Genomic DNA, 16,707 nt, shown 5'->3' with positions numbered 1-16,707 from the left:
ATTATTAGAAGACTGAACCCTGAGGTAATGTCCCATAACTCAGCTCCCATTCCAGACTAATGAAATATGCTAGTTCAAAATTTTTTGCTAATGGCACAATGGTTAAAATAATAAACTGAACCTGGGATGCTTGTCTCAGTGGACTTCCAGCTTCCTTTCATTTCTAAAGAGCCCCTTAGGAAGCTAATGCTTAGACCGGTCTCTGGTATCTAAGCTTACATAGGGGATTCTTGAAGACTGAAAAAGCTTCAATACTCAAAGCCCTCTGGTGTATTTCTGAATAATTAATGTCATTTCAAAATAACTACTTTCAGAAATCAGGCACTGAAGTGGGTGAAATATGGGAATATTTCTTTGGAATTTTTAAAATAATAATTTTAAGAAAATTTATTTTTGTATCTAAACCTAGTGGTAAGTGGTAAGGTATAAAAATGAAGGTATGACCATACCTCATTATTCTGTTAATATAGTAAGGATGCCAGACAGATGTATCATCACAGTGTGGGAGCCTAAGGACTAGGCAGTAGATGGCAGAGGGCATTACACGTCAAGAGGACATTCCAGACATCCATTCTTACATGAATACTGCTGTTCCTCACCAATGTGGCAGATAAAGATTTTTTTAAAACTTTGCTTTTAAGTAAATTTGATGTGCCCCTTGGTTATTTTGAAAAGGCAGTTATCCTTTTGAAGCACATATAATATGTACCACTCAGTTCAGTTCAGTTCAGTCGCTCAGTCGTGTCCGACTCTTTGCGACCCCATGAACCGCAGCACGCCAGGCCTCCCTGTCCATCACCAACTCCCGGAGTCCACCCAAACCCATACCACTAGCTGGCAACAGATTCACTTGAAATGTTCAAAACGTATCTTCCCAATAAGACACAAATGACAGTACCATTACCAAGTAGGCACTCAGTAAAAATGGTCAAATATGTACTATTTTACAGATATAATGAAGTATACATTACTGTTGGATTTAAGAAATAATACAATTGCATTTACATTGGCCTAGAAAAGAACTATTTCTAGTGATTCAAAGGAGAATTTATTTTCAACAAAACTAACCTGTGTTGTAACACTACTGTAATATTGTTTGCTAAAAGCAGAATTTAATGTCTTGGAATCCATTCCTGCAGGGGCAAAAGGAGCATACTATTGAGAACTATTATTGACACAGTGCTCACTTAAGTGTCTTAAAGAGTTGCAAAACAGAAGCTGGAATTCTTGGTTTCACTGTTGACATTTTATTTAAAAGAATTTAAAAATCACTTATTTCCTCTCCTGTAGCAGAAGGCAAACCTGAGTTCAGGATAACTTGGGATACCTGAAGGATTCTTTGATGAAGAACAGCACTATTAAAAGTAATGGAGAAAACAACTCCCTAAATTCAATCAGTATGGCTGATATGTAACTGCAAAACAATGTCCTAAGGGACAAGTAAGTGGAGATTTAAGAATCAGGCGGCATATGGAGCTGATAGTAAGAGATACACACATTCCTGGAAATTAAAAATTCAGACTTGACCCTGGGAGAATTAACATTTTGAATATATGTTAATTATTGGGTCAAAAAAATACATTATTGAAAATGATCTGTCCTTCTGTAACACTGTACCAGTTTTAAAAATTCAATTTGCAACATATTGTACCTCAGTTAAAATGATCCCTTATTCTTATACAAAGCAATTCTAGGTTTTTAAAGTGTTCAACCTCAGGATATTTTTTAAAGATCCAATTCAAACTTTTCTTTCTCTTCTTGGGTACTTGCCAATTGATTTAACTTCTGATCCTTTCAGCTTGGCTGACCTACTCATTTACTAAATGCTACACACAAACTGAAAGAAGTTGTCTGTGGCTGGAATTCTTCTCCCCTTTTTTTGAAGGAGTTGGTTTTTTTGATATAATCTTTTATTTACTGGCTGTGCTGGGTCTTCACTGCTGTGAGGACTTTTCTCTAGTTGGGATGAGCAGGGGCTATTTTTTAGATGTGGTGCTTGGGCTTTTCACTGAAGCAGCTTCTCTTGCTGCTGCGCACAGGCTACAGAGTGTGCAGGCTTTAACAGTTGTGGTTCCTGGGCTCCAGAGTACAGACTCAACAGTCGTGGCGTACGGGCTTAATTGCTCCGCACTAAGTAACTGAACTGCGAACCAGGGATCAAATCCAAGTCTCTGGCATTGGTAGATGGATTCTTCACCACTGAGCCACCAGGGAAGTTCCTGGAATTCACTACATTCACTCTCTTCTATAATATTTACTCATTTGATTTCTACTCCATCTTAATTGTTGTCTATAGATTGTTAATTAAGTAATCCTACTTTTGTGTATGTTATGAATGACCTCTGCATGTCAAAAGGCACAAGGAAGTCTACTGTGGCAGAGGGGAGAGAAATATACCAGGACAGCCTGGAATTGTGGAAAGTGGTTAGCTTAGGTAGAAATTATAGATTATGGTAAAAATCTCTGGTTCAATTCTAAACATAAGTGGTAGTTACTGGAGTGTTTCAAACATGAAAGTGGCTTGTTATGCTCTACATTTTTAAAAACCCACTCAAACTTTATATCCTTCATAAAAAATTGGACTAAGTGTGAAATGATAAACTATAAAACTCCTAAAAGATAACATAAAAGAAAATTTAGGTGATCTTGGGTTTGGGGATGACTTTTTAATTCAACAGCAAAGGCACAATCCATGAAAGAAATAATTGATAAGTTGAAGTTCATAAAAATTAAAAACTTTTGCTCTATGAAAGATACTGTCAAGGAAACAAGAAGATAAGTCACAGACTAGGAAAAATATTTGCAAAATACAGATCCGATAAAGGATTATTATCTAAAATATACAGAGACTCTTAAAATTCAATGATAAGAAAATGAACAACATGGTTAAAAAATGGGTAAAAGATTTGAACAGGCAACTCACTGATGAAGATATACACATGGAAAATAAGCATATGAAAAGATGCTTCACATCATGTGTCGTTAGGAAATTGTAAATTAAAGAAACAATGAAATACCATTACACCACCTATTAGAAAGACCAAAACACTGGCAATTCCAGATGCCTAAGAGAATGTGAGACAACAGGAACTCTCATTTGTTGCTGATGGAAATGTAAAATGGTACAGTCACTTTGAAAGATAGTTTGGTGGTTTCTTACAAACTAAATATACCTCTAATCACACGATCCAGCAATTGTACTCTTTAGTATTTATCCAAAAGAGTTGAAAAGTTAGATCCTCATAAAAACCTGCATGTGGATGGTTTATTTATAATTGCCAAAACTTGGGAGTACTCAAGATGTCCTTCATTAGGTGAATGGATACATAAACTGTGGTACAGATATGCAGTGGAATATTTTTTAGCACTGAAAACAAATAAGATGTTAAACATGAAAAGACATGAAGGAAACTGACATGCCTCTTACTTAGTGAAAGAAGTCAATCTGAAAAGGCTACACATAGTATCATTCCAACTATATGAGATTCTGGAATATTGCTGTTGTAAACTTGCTCAGTCATGTCCAAATCTTTGCAACCCTGGCTGCAGCACACCAGGTTTCCCTGTCATAACCTTGGACACAGTTTAAAAAAAAAAAAATCAGTGGTTGCCAGGGGTTGGGAATAAGGAGTAAGAACAGGTGGAGCTAGAGGATTTGGGGGAGCAGTGAAATTACTCTGTATGATACTATAATGCTGGATAGGTGTCATTATATATTTGTTCAAACCCACAGAATGTAAAATACCAAGAGTGAACCTTAATGTAAACTATAGATTCTGGGTGACAGTGCTGTGTAGTTTCACTTATAACAAAGTACCATTCTGGGGATGTTGATAATGGGGGGAGGCTGTGTGTGGGAAGGGAAGAGGGGGTACAGGAACTACCTATACTTTTTGCTTAATTTTTCTGGGAACCTAGAACTGCTCTACGAAAGTCTACTTAAAAAAACAAACAAACAAACTGGAAATTGTGAGTCCTTTGGGAACTGATCATCAGGATGGGGATAGAACAAAAGTGGAAGCAAGGACACCAGTCACAGGGCTACTGTAATCATCTAGGCAAGAAATGATGCTGAGGGCATCTGCACATCAGCATTAAAGATCGTGGGTATTGTATTTGGGAAATATTTTGAAGCCAGGATCAGTAAAATTTGCTGATGTGTTGGGTTAGGGAGCTAAAAGGAAGAGAATTGTCAATGATGACTTCTAGGTTTTGGCAACTGAGTTGCCATCAGCTGAGATGAGGAAGCCTGGGACAGAAATAAATGGAAGTGAAGACATGAGTCAGGGATAACTCTGATATTGTATTTACATGTGATTTTTAATATTTACTGAATTTTCCAATTGGAATGCAGCTCCTTATGCAGTCATTATCAAGTCACGAGACTTCGCAGAGATGCAGTGGTAAAGAAACTATCTGCCAATGCAGGAGACGTAGGATAAGTGGGTGGGTTTGATCCCTGGGTCGGGAAGATCCCCTGGAAGAGGAAATGGCAACCCGCTCCAGTTTTCTGGCCTGGAAAATTCCATGGACAGAGGAGTCTGGCTGACTACAGACCATGGGGTCGCAAAAAGTTGGACATGACTGAGCACACATGCATTCATTGAGTAATGGCACAGATCATTTCCAACATAAATGTTTATACAATAACCTGCCTCTGACCCAACCTTTTGTGTCTTTGCCTTTTTGCATCATCATTGCTGATAGAAGCACATCACTGAATGTGCAAGATTATTATCTAATGGTCAATTACCAAGAGGGTGGTAGAGCAGCCTCCTTATTCAGAGTATTGGCTATACTTCCTTAAATTATTCTTCACATTCTCCTAATCTGCTCTGGTTGAAATAATACCCTTCCATTTAACATCCATGAATGGTCTGTTCACCCTTCAATGATATTTCTATTTTATATACTAGCTGTTGTGGTGTTGACACAGACTGTTACAGTTCTCAACAAGCTACCAAGAGGAGTCTAACACATAAGTCTGCCTAGAGCTTCTCTGTGATCAATGGCATTGCTCACGTTTCAGGTTCAGTTTTAAAATACTGAAAGTATTCCCAGCTAGAATTATTCAGGAATAAAAAAATCACCAAGAGTTAGTTGTTGTACTTACCTTGGATAAAATATTGAATATGAGCTCCTTGAAGAGACAAAGCCTGAGGCGCATGTGCATGGACCCTTTTGTTCTGTTGCACCTGGTCTGCCACGTACACAAGTGACTGATCTCCAACACTTTCTATGATTCTTTCCTTACAAAAATCTGGTTGTAATTTGGGGACATGCAAAGATTTTTCAAAGGGGAGATTTAAAAAGTCCCTCTTGGATTTACCATACAAGCTCCAACTTGCCATACACAGAGGAGCCCTGGGTTGGCTTCTAGGATACTTCCATAAGCATCAGTGACATGGCTTTTGGTTCACACTGCGTTGTTGTCTCTCTGGGATCTCATTCATGGAAGGTGAGCAGCAGCATACAGTCTTGGAATCCCTGATCCTCAGACTGAATATCATCAAATGACTTAGAAGTTTTGATTTTAACTCTTTGACTCTGTTTACTGAATGGAAGAATGAAGGAATGAAACCTAGGCTAGCTCTCTGATGGCAACAAAAATTTCCTACAGCATAAAAATTGAGAACCCAAAAAGTAGGAAAATGTGACCAAATTGGTGACAGAAATTTTTAATTCTGTAAATATTACTATTGCTAGTACTGGTGATTTAATGGTGTAATGTAAAAGGTGAAGAAGAACCAAATAAAATTTCCATTAGTATAAATAACTCTCAGTAAGTTCAAAATGCTTATAATGATTATTATAATAGATAACACGAGACAATGATAAAATGACAAGTTCATAAAAATCATATTGGAACATATGATGAATTACATATATTGAATGTAATAGTGCCTTGAATTACAATAGTGATTTGAACTCAAAATCCTTTAATTCCAAAGGATATAAGAGGCTCCAAAGTAATACGTTCCACAGTGGAGAGGTGTACCTCCCTTTTACAGGCCAGTAATGTGCCCTGTGATTTCTTAGGAAGGAATGATGCTAAAGCTGAAACTCCAGTACTTTGGCCACCTCATGCTAAGAGTTGACTCATTGGAAAAGACTCTGATGCTGGGAGGGATTGGGGGCAGGAGGAAAAGGGGACGACAGAGGATGAGATGGCTGGATGGCATCACTGACTCGATGGACGTGAGTCTCAATGAACTCCGGGAGTTGGTGATGGACAGGGAGGCCTGGCGTGCTGTGATTCATGGGGTCGCAAAGAGTCGGACACGACTGAGTGACTGATCTGATCTGATTTGGTCTGAATGTGCTAAAATGTCCTAATGATACATGATGTTGAACACCTTTTCGTATACCTACTTGCCATCTGTGTATCTTCTTTGGTGAGGTGTCTATACAGATCTTTTGTCCATTCTTAATTGGTTGGTTTCTCACTGTTGAGTTTTAAGAATTCTTTGTATATTCTGGATACTAGTCAATTTTCAGTTACTTATTTATTTTGATATTATGGTCCCAGTCTGTGATTTGTCCTCTCATTCTTATAACAGTGTTTTTCACAGACCCCAAAGATTTAATTTTAATAAACTGACTTACCAAATTTTTCTTTTATGCCTTTAGTGTTGAATCTAAAAACATATCACCAAACCAAGGGTCATCCAAATTGTCTCATATGTTATTCTCTAAGAATTTACAATTTAGCATTTTACATTTAGGTGAATGATCCATTTTGAGGTAATTTTTAAAAAAGTTATAAGGTCTATATCTAGATTCACGTTTTTCTTCTGTTTTTTTGAATGTGGGTCTTCAGTTCTTTCAGCAACATTCTTGGGGAAGACTATTCTTTCTCCATTGACTTGTTTCACCCTTTGTCAAATATAATTCTGGGCTATCTATTCAACTGATGTATTTACGTATTTTCTTATCAGTACTATACTGTTTTAATTATAGTAGCTTATATGCAGAGTACGTCATGCGGAATGCTGGGCTGGATGAAGCTCAAGTTGGAATCAAGATTTCTGGGAGAAATACCAGTGACCTCAGATATGCAGATGACACCACCCTGATGGCAGAAAGCGAAGAGGAACTAAAGAACCTCTTAATGAAGGTGAAAGAGGAAAGCAAAAAACTGGCTTAAAACTCAACATTCAAAACCCTAAGATCATGGTGTCCATTCCCATCTGTGCGTGTGTGTGTGTGTGTGTGTGTGTGTGTGTCAATCGCTTAGTCATGTCCAACTCTTTGTGACCCTATGGACTCTAACCTGTTAAGCTCCTCTGTCCGTGGAATTTTCCAGGCAAGAACATTGAAGTGGGTTGTCATTTCCTTCTCCAGGGGATCTTCCTGACCCAGGGACTGAACCCAAGTCTCCCACATTGCAGTCTATTCTCTACCATCTGAGCCACCAGGGAATCTGATCCCATCACTTCATAGCAAATAGATGGGGGAAAATGGCAACAGTGACAGACTTTGTTTTCTTGGGTTCCAAAATCACTGTGGATGGTGACTGCAACCATGACATTAAAAGACACTTGCTCCTTGGAAGAAAAGCTGTAACAAACCTAAATAGCATATTAAAAAGCAGAGACATCACTTTGTCTACAGAAGTCCATTTAGATCAAATTGCCAACATCCGCTGGATCATAGAAAAAGCAAGAGAGTTCCAGAAAAACATCTATTTCTGCTTTATTGACTATGCCAAAGCCTTTGACTGTGTGGATCACAATAAACTGTGGAAAATTCTTCAAGAGACGGGAATACCAGACCACCTGATCTGCCTCTTGAGAAATTTGTATGCAGGTCAGGAAGCAACAGTTAGAACTGGACATGGAACAACAGACTGGTTCCAAATAGGAAAAGGAGTTCGTCAAGGCTGTATATTGTCACCCTGTTTATTTAACTTATATGCAGAGTACATCATGAGAAACGCTGGACTGGAAGAAACACAAGCTGGAATCAAGATTGCCGGGAGAAATATCAATAACCTCAGATATGCAGATGACACCACCCTTATGGCAGAAAGTGAAGAGGAACTCAAAAGCCTCTTGATGAAAGTGAAAGAGGAGAGTGAAAAAGTTGGCTTAAAGCTCAACATTCAGAAAACGAAGATCATGGCATCCGGTCCCACCACTTCATGGGAAATAGATGGGGAAACAGTGGAAACAGTGTTAGACTTTATTTTTCTGGGCTCCAAAATCACTACAGATGGTGACTGCAGCCATGAAATTAAAAGACGCTTACTCCTTGGAGGGAAAGTTATGACCAACCTAGATAGCATATTCAAAAGCAGAGACATTACTTTGCCAACAAAGGTTCGTCTAGTCAAGGCTATGGTTTTTCCTGTGGTCATGTATGGATGTGAGAGTTGTACTGTGAAGAAGGCTGAGCACCAAAGAATTGATGCTTTTGAATTGTGGTGTTGGAGAAGACTCTTGAGAGTCCCTTGGACTGCAAGGAGATCCAACCAGTCCATTCTGAAGGAGATCAGCCCTGGGATTTCTTTGGAAGGAATGATGCTAAAGCTGAAACTCCAGTACTTTGGCCACCTCATGTGAAGAGTTGACTCAATGGAAAAGACTCTGATGTTGGGATGGATTGGGGGCAGGAGGAGAAGGGGATGACAGAGGATGAGATGGCTGGATGGCATCACTGACTCGATGGACATGAGTCTGAGTGAACTCCAGGAGTTAGTGATGGACAGGGAGGCCTGGCGTGCTGCGATTCATGGGGTCGCAAAGAGTCAGACACGACTGAGCGACTGATCTGATCTGATGATTTTTCCAGTAGTCATGTAAGGATGTGAGAGTTGGACCATAAAGAAGGCTGAGTGCCAAAGAAATGATGCTTTCAAATGGTGGTGCTGGAGGAGACTCTTGAAAGTCCTTTGGACTGCAAGGAGATCAAACGAGTCAATCCTAAAGGAAATTAACACTGAATATTCATTGGAAGGATTGATGCTAAAGCTGAAGCTTTGGCCACCTGATGCCAAGAGCTGACCCATTGGAAAAGACCCTGATGCTGAGAAACACTGGGGCAGAAGGAGAAGTGGGCAACAGAGGATGAGATGCTTGGATGGCATGACCTACTCAGTGGATAAGAGTTTGAAGAAACTCCGGGAGATGGTGAAGGGCAGCGAAGCCTGGCATGCAAAGAGTTAGACATGACTGAGTAACTGAACATGAACACAGTCCTCTGACTTTGTGGTTCTTTTTCAGTATTGTGGTGGTTATTCTGTGTCATTTGTCCTTTCCATAAATTTTAGAATTAGTTTGTCAATAGCCACAAAATAATTTGCTGGGATTTTGATTTGGACTGTGTTAAATCTATAGATCTAGTATTGAAGAACTAACATCTTCACAATACTTGTCTTCCTATCTCCATACATGAAATATTCCCTGCATTTATCATGATCTTTATTTTTTTCAGCAAATACTGAAATTGCTTCAGTACTTTCCCCATATTATTCTTGTGTGTTTTGATAGACTTAAAATCTATATGTAATGGCATTTAACTTTTAGTGCTAATGAAATGGTATTGTGTTTCTAATTTCAAATTCCAAGTGTTTATTGCTAATATATAAGAAATCAGTTGACTTCTGTGTATTAACTTTATATCCTGCAACTATATTACTGCAGTTTATTAATTTTAAGAGCTTTGTTGCTGTGGTTGTTGATTCCTTGTGATTTTCTACATAGAAAAAAACCATGTTATACGTGAACAAAGACAGTTTTATTTCTTCCTTCCCAATTTCCTTCCCGTTTGCGTATTTTTTTTTTACTTTATTTATTTTTAAATTGAAGGATAACTGCTTTACAGAATTTTGTCTTCTGTCAAACATCAACATGAATCGGCCTTAGGTGCACAAATGTCCCCTCCCTCTTGAACCTCTGTCCCATCTGCTTCAACATCGCACCCCTCTAGGTTCATACAGAGCCCCTGTTTGAGTTCCCTGAGACATACAGCACAGTTTTGTGCATGTTCAATTACCTTTTCTTGTCATTATATTAACTAGGTCCTTCAGTAAGATGTTGAATAGGAGTGGTGAGAAGGAACATGTTGCCTTGTTCCTGACGTCAGAGAGAAACCATCTATTAATAGTATTTCACCATTAAGTATGATATTAGCTGCAGGTTTTTGGTAAATGTGCTTTATCAATAAGTTGAGGAAGTTCCTCTAGTCCTGAAAGTGAAAGTGAAAGTGAAGTCGCTCAGTCGTGTCTGACTCTTTGTGACCCCGTGGACTGTAGCCCACCAGGCTCTTTCGTCCATGGGATTCTCCAGGCAAGAATACTGGAATGGGTTGCCATTTCCTTCTCCAGGGGATCTTCCCAACCCAGGGATCGAACCTGGGTCTCCCGCATTACAGGCAGACGCTTTAACCGCTGAGCTACCAGGGAAGCCCTTTCTCTATTCCTAGTTTGCTGACAATTTTTATCTTTTATTGAGTGTTGGATTTTGTCACATTTTTTCTGCTTCTATTGTTACGAGTATATGATTTTTAAACTGTTGATTATGGAATGTTGAACTAGCATTGTGTACATGGAATAAATTCCACTTGGTTGTGGTGTATACTTATCATACATTTGTTGGATGTCATATATTCATAATTTATTGGAAATTTTGCAGCTGTGGGTCATGAGAGACATTTGTTTGCCTTTCTTGCAATGACTTTGTGAGGTTTGGGTATTAAAGTAATGCTGGAATCATAGACTGAGTTATTCATAGGAAGTAGGCCCTCTTCTCTTTTCAGGAAAAATAGTAAAAAAAAAAAAATTGGTATAATTTCTCCTTTAAATGCATGCTAGAATTCTTCAGTGAATTCATCTGGGATTTTGCTTTCTATTTTGGAAGGTTATTTGTTATATATTTAAATTCTTTTGTTGAATAGATTGTTTAATCTTTAATAATAGATACAACTCTTCATTAATACATGTAGGTATATTCATATCAATTACTTTTTGGGTGAGTTTTGGTAAACTGTGTCTTTCACAAAACTTGTGCATTTCATGTAGGTTTTCATATTCGTGGGCATAGAGTTGTTCACAATATTCATTTCTTATCAAAATAACACCTGTGTGATCAGTGGTAATCATTCCTCTTTTATTTCTGCTATTAGTAACTTGTGTCTGCTCTCTAACTAGAGGGGCTTCCCTGGTGGCTCAGCCTGTAAAGAACCTGCCTGCGATGCAGGAGATCTGGTTTGATCCCTGGGTGGGGAAGATCTCCTGGAGAAGGTAAATGGCTACCCACTCCAGTATTCTTGCTTGGACAGAATTCCATGGACTGAGGAGCAATTTATCAACCTTAATGAACCAGCTCTAAGTATTGTATTTCTCTATCACTTTCCTGTTTTCAATTTAATTGATTTCTGCTCTAAGTTTTATTTCTTTTCTTCTGGGTTTTTCTAGTTTTCTAATATTAAAGTTTAGATTATTGATATTAGGTTTTCCTAACATATGTATCAATGCATATATTTATAAATTGCCAAGTACAACTTTCAATGCATCCACAGATTTTGATAACATGTATTTTCATTTAGCTTGAAATATTTTACAATTGCTCTTGAAACTTCTTTTGGACCTATATATTATCTGGAAATGTGTTGCTTAACTCTAAGTATTTTGTCATTTTCCATCTATCTTTCCATTACTGGTATCTAGTTAATCCCATTGTGGCCTGGGAATACTTCATATAATTTCCATTAAAATTCTTTTACACTTATTAGGATGAGTTTTGTGGCCCCGAATGTGTTCTTTCTTAGTGTGTTCCATGGGAATTTGAGGAGAAGGTATATTCTGCTGCTATTGGATGAAGCAGCTTATGATATCAATTAAATCCAGTTGATTAATGGCACTCTTCAGTTCAGTTATGTTCTTCTTGATTTTCTGCCTGTTAGATCTGTCATTCCATGACAGAGGTGTGCTGAAGACTACAGCTATAATGGTGTATTTGTCTATTTCTCCTTGCAGTTCTATCAATTTCGGTCTCATATTTTGATGCTCTATTGTGCACACACATTAAGGATTGTTATGTCTTCATGAATAATTAATCTCTTTATCATTACATAATGTTGCTCCTCATCTCTGATAATTTTTCTTGATCTGGACCTGGCTTCATCTGAAATTAATACAGCTACTAATTGACTATGCTAAAGCCTTTGACTGTCTGGATGAAAACGAACTTTGGAAAATTCTTCAAAAGATGGGAATACCAGGCCACCGTACCTGCCTCCTGAGAAGCCTGTACGCAGGTTAAGGAGTAACAGTTAGAACTGGACATGGAACAACAGACTGGTTCCAAATAGCAAAAGGAGTACATCAAGGCTGTATATTGTGACCCTGCTTATTTAACTTCTATGCAGAGTACATCATGTGAAATGCTGGGCTGGATGAAGCACAAGCTGGAATCAAGATTGCTGGGAGGAACATCAACAACCTCAGATATGCAGATGACACCACCCTTATGGCAGAAAGTGAAAAGGAACTAAAGAGCAATTTGATGAAAGTGAAAGAGGAGAGTGAAAAAGCTGGCTTAAAACTCAACATTCAAAAAACAAAGATAACGGCATCTGGTCTCATCACTTCATGGCAAATAGATGGGGAAACAATGGAAACCGTGACAGACTTTTATTTTCTTGGGCTCCAAAATCACTGCACCCAGGGACCACAGCCATGAAATTAAAAGACACTTGCTTCTTGGAAGAAAAGCTATGACAAACTTAGACAGTGTATTAAAATATAGAGATATCACTTTGCCTATAAAAGTCTGTATAGTCAAAGCTATGGTTTTCCAAGTAGTCATGTATAGGTGTAAGATTTGGACCATAAAGAAGGCTGAGCGCTGATTAAATGATGCCTTGAACTTTGGCCAAAGAAATGATGCCTTCAAACTGTTGGAGAAGACTCTGAGAGTCCCTTGGACAGTAAGGAAATCAAACCAGTCAATCCTAAAGGAAATCAATCCTGAATATTCATTGGAATGACTTATGCTGAAGCTGAAGTTCCAATACTTTGGCCACCTGATGAGAAGAGCCGACTCATTGGAAAACCCCCTGAAGCTGAGAAAGACTGAAGGCAGAAGAAGGGGATAACAACAAAGGACAAGATGGTTGCATGACATCACTGACTCAGTGGACACCAGTTTGAGCAAGTTATAGGAGATGCTGAGAGACAGGGAAGCTTGGCATACTGCAGTCCATGGTGTCACAAGGAGTCAGACATGGCTGAACAACTGAACAACAACAACTCCACCTATCTTTTGACTAGTGTTCAGTTCAGTTCAGTTCAGTTCAGTCGCTCAGTCATGTCTGACTCTTTGCGACCCCATGAATCGCAGCGCGCCAGGCCTCCCTGTCCATCACCAACTCCTGGAGTTCACTTAGACTCATGTCTATCGAGTCGGTGATGCCATCCAGCCATCTCATCTTCTGTCGTTCCCTTCTCCTCCTGCCCCCAATCCCTCCCAGCATCAGAGTCTTTTCCAATGAGTCAACTCTTCACATGAGGTGGCCAAAGTACTGGAGTTTCAACTCAGCATCATTCCTTCCAAAGAAATCCCAGGGCTGATCTCCTTCAGAATGGACTGGTTGGATCTCCTTGCAGTCCAAGGGACTCTCAAGAGTCTTCTCCAACACCACAGTTCAAAAGCATCAATTCTTTGGCACTCAGCCTTCTTCACAGTCCAACTCTCACATCCATACATGACCACAGGAAAAACCATAGCCTTGACTAGACGAACCTTTGTTGACAAAGTAATGTCTCTGCTTTTCAATATGCTATCTAGGTTTACTAGTGTTAGCATCCCTTTACTTTCTCCATAGCTTTACTTTACTTTTAATCTGTACCTCTGTCTTTATACTTAACTGAGTTTCTTAATATATAATTAGGTTTTAGGTTTTCATTCACTCTGATAGTCTCTCCCTTTTAACTGGTGTATTTAGGCCACCACTGTTTAAAGAGATTATAATATAGCTGGATTAATACCTGCCATATCTTTTTCATAGTTTTCTATTCATTGCCATTGCTCTGATTCTTTTCCTTTTATTTTTTCTATTTTTCTACCTTCTATGTTTTTAGTTGAGAATTTTTGCTATTCCTTTTGTTTGCCTTTCTTAACATATTAATTCTATTTCATTTTAAACTTTCCTCAGTGGTTGCCTTTTGGTTTGCAATACATACTTACATCTAATCAGACTCCTCTTTCAAATCACACTATACTACTCCATTCAATTACCTTATAATAGGTTATTCCCAATGCCTTCTCCTTTCTGTACCCTTTAACACTGCTATTATCATTTGAACGATAGTTAAAAATAAAAAAATAGACCTGAGTTTCTGACCTATGGTATTTCCTTCTTTCTAAAGATTTTCCACATTTCTTGCAAGTCCCCTGATGACAGAGTCCCTCAATTTTTATTTATCTGAGAAAGTGTTTATTTCTCCTGCACTTATAAAGGATAATTTTGCTGGATAGAATTCTAAAGTTTTTTTTTTTGTTTTTTTTCTTTCGACACAAAATATTTCACTCTGCTCTCCTGCTTGCATGATTTCTAAAAGTCTGATGCAACTGTTAATCTTTTTCCTCCCTATGTAAAGTGTTTCTTTTTCCTCTGGCTTCTCTGAAGATTTGTCCACTTTCTGAAATTTAAATGTGTTATGTCTAGGTTTGGATGTTTTGATATTTAGTCTGGTGGTGTTTTTTAAGCTTCCTGGCTCTCGGTTAATTTTCAGAAATGATGGCTCATCACTGCTTCAAATATTTCTTCTCTTCTTGCTCTCTTGTTTGTCTTTCTGGTATTCCTATTATATGTATGTGACACCTTTAATAATTATTTCACAGCTCGTGTCTTTTTCATCCTTTTTCTCTTTGCATTTTGGCTTTGGAAATTTCTATTGACATTTTTTCAAGCTCACTGATTATTTGCTTGGCCATGTCCAGTCTATTTACGAGCATATCAAATGCATTCTTCATTTAATGTTAAGGCATTTTTTATTCTAACATTTTCTTCTGATTCTATCTTAGAGTTTCCATATTTATGTTTATACCTCTATTCTTTATTCCTTAATGTTGTTCATTTCCTCCATTAGAAACCTTAGCACATTTTTCATACATGTTTCAAATCCTTAGTTTGGTAATTTCGACATCTCTGCCATATTTGAGTCTGATTCTGATGCTTAATGTGTCTGTTTGAGCTGCTTTTTTTCCTTCCCTTTCACTCTATGTGAATTTTTTGTTGAAAGCCAGTTATCATGTATCGGGTAAAGGCCCTGAGGCAAACAGGTGTTTATTGTGTGGTTTGCACATCTAGCTAGAGGTTAAGCTGTATTTACTGCTTTCTTTTGTTATAGCAGAGATAAACTTTCCTCTGCTTTCCTTGTCTGTGTCTCCCCAGTTGTCTTCAGGTTTCCCTTAGGCTTTTTAAAACACAAACATTATTTATTTTTTATTTTTGGTTTTGCTGGGTCTTCATTGCTGCAAGGGCTTTTCTCTAACCCGGCAAGCGGTGAGGGGCAGGGGGCTACTCTTTGTTGAGGTACACAGGCCTCTCATTGCAGTGGCTTCTCTAGGACTCCTGGGCTTCAGTAGTTGCAGTTCCCGGGCTCTAGAGCACAGGCTTAATAGCTGTGGCACATGGGATCGGCATGTGGGATCTTCCTGATCAGGGATCAAACACATGTCTCCTGCACTGGCAGATGGATTCTTATCCACTAAGCCACCAGGGAAACCTCTCTCTCAGTTCAGTTCAGTCGCTCAGTTGTGTCCAATTCTTTGCGACCCCATGGACCGCAGCATGCCAAGCCTCCCTGTCCCTCACCAACTCCCAGAGTTTACCCAAACTCATGTCCATTGAGTCGGTGATGCCATCCAACCAGCTCATCCTCTGTCATCCCCTTCTCCTCCTGCCTTCAATCTTTCCCAGCATCAGGGTCTTTTTCAATGAATCAGCTCTTCGCATCAGGTGGCCAAAGTATTGGAGTTTCAGCTTTAGCATCAGTCCTTCCGATGAACACCCAGGACTGATCTCCTTCAGAATGGACTGGTTGGATCTCCTTGCAGTCCAAGGGACTCTCAAGAGTCTTCTCCAACACCACAGTTCAAAAGCATCAATTCTTCATCGCTCAGCTTTCTTCACAGTCCAACTCTCACATCCATACATGACCACTGGAAAAACCATAGCTTTGACTAGATGGACCTTTGTCAGCAAAGTAATTTCTCTGCTTTTTAATATGCTGTCTAAGTTGGTCATAACTTTCCTTCCAAGGAGTAAGTGTCTTTTAATTTCATAGCTGCAGTCACCATCTGCAGTGATTTTAAAGCCCCCAAAATAGAATCCTTCCTTAAGGCTTCCTAAATAAGGCTTGAGATGTGCAGTTTTTTCCTTTGCAGTTCCCTGTTGTTGTTTAGACTCTCTTAATGTTGTGGCTGGCGCAGAGGGAGTGGAAGCATTTTATAGTTCTAGGGTTAGGTGCCATTCTTTTCGTGAGCCTGTGCTCTGGGGCTGTAACCTTTACAAATTTCTCTCCATTTTTTTTTTTTTTCCACCTCACTTGGGTGAGACCAGGATTAGAGTCTGGTATTTCCTTTTCTTTGTGTTGGTGAAGTTCCTGTACAACTCCGATCAGTTTCTCTTAAAGGCAGATCTAGTTAAGAAGATGAGAATGTTCTGAGAGTATTTGAAAATAGTTCCTTTTTCCCTTCC

General features: G+C 38.7%; 1 protein-coding gene and 1 non-coding gene across 8 annotated transcripts in view; both read right to left on the bottom strand.

Annotated features, from left to right (window-relative positions):
- RGS7 (regulator of G protein signaling 7) overlaps positions 1-16,707 on the bottom strand; it is a 486,265-nt gene that overhangs the window by 40,719 nt on the left and 428,839 nt on the right. The gene's annotated exons all lie outside the window — the stretch shown is intronic.
- On the bottom strand, positions 10,334-10,405 carry TRNAY-GUA. The gene has a single exon. It is a non-coding gene; the product is annotated as a tRNA-Tyr (tRNA).

This window comes from Bos indicus x Bos taurus, chromosome 16 (genome assembly GCF_003369695.1).
Source record: "Bos indicus x Bos taurus breed Angus x Brahman F1 hybrid chromosome 16, Bos_hybrid_MaternalHap_v2.0, whole genome shotgun sequence".
Classification (NCBI taxonomy): domain Eukaryota; kingdom Metazoa; phylum Chordata; class Mammalia; order Artiodactyla; family Bovidae; genus Bos; species Bos indicus x Bos taurus.
Note: the sequence above shows the minus strand (reverse complement) of the source record. Positions and strands in the feature narration are given on the sequence as shown.